This window comes from Megachile rotundata, chromosome 4 (assembly GCF_050947335.1).
Source record: "Megachile rotundata isolate GNS110a chromosome 4, iyMegRotu1, whole genome shotgun sequence".
In the NCBI taxonomy this organism is placed as follows: Eukaryota; Metazoa; Arthropoda; class Insecta; order Hymenoptera; family Megachilidae; genus Megachile; species Megachile rotundata.
The window spans coordinates 3,807,120-3,807,815 of NC_134986.1; the positions used below are offsets into that span (position 1 = coordinate 3,807,120).

General features: G+C 34.3%; 1 non-coding gene across 1 annotated transcript; it reads left to right on the forward strand.

The window, feature by feature from the left end:
* The first annotated feature begins 379 nt into the window (after positions 1-379).
* On the forward strand, positions 380-462 carry TRNAL-UAA (transfer RNA leucine (anticodon UAA)). Its single transcript has one exon. It is a non-coding gene; the product is annotated as a tRNA-Leu (tRNA).
* The last annotated feature ends 234 nt before the right edge of the window (positions 463-696 follow it).

Here is a 696-nt window from a genome sequence, read left to right on the forward strand (position 1 = left end):
CTGCAAAACCCAAACCCCCTTTTCCCTCCGTTTCGTTAACGAACTGTCGATAAATTACTTTTCTCTGCATACTAATCGAGTTTCCAAGCGGCGCGGCGTACGGTAAAGTGTTCGTTAAACGTTCGAAATACGAAGGATACTGACTTACAACATTATAAATTTTAACGGTGTTTAATTTACATTTATTAATTTCTTGAATGAATAAACATTGTTTTACATATACTGACGAATATTTAAGTCTATTTTTTTTACTGATTTTTTCACTTATTTTTTGTACTGTTTTTTTACTAATTTTTTTATTGTATAATTTTTATAAGGTTAATCTATTACCTAATGTCCTTAGGGCAGGAAAATAATGCAACGACATCCGCAAAACAGAGCTAGGTTGGCCGAGCGGTCGAAGGCGCCGGACTTAAGTTCTGGTTCCCTCTGGGAGCGTGGGTTCGAATCCCACACTTAGCAGATTTTTTGTCAACTCATCTCATTTTTAACACCTTAACCCCTCAAGCTATCATTCTTCTAAGGTTTCTATCATCTTTACTGTTCTGACATAATTGTTACCTGCATTATGATCATTGTTCACATTGTCATCATGATTTCAGTGACTTCTGCCGTCATTATCAACTTAGCAAAAGATCTAGGTGGTTTACTTTTTCAATAGATTTAGTTTTCTTAAGATTATTTTTACATTTTTTT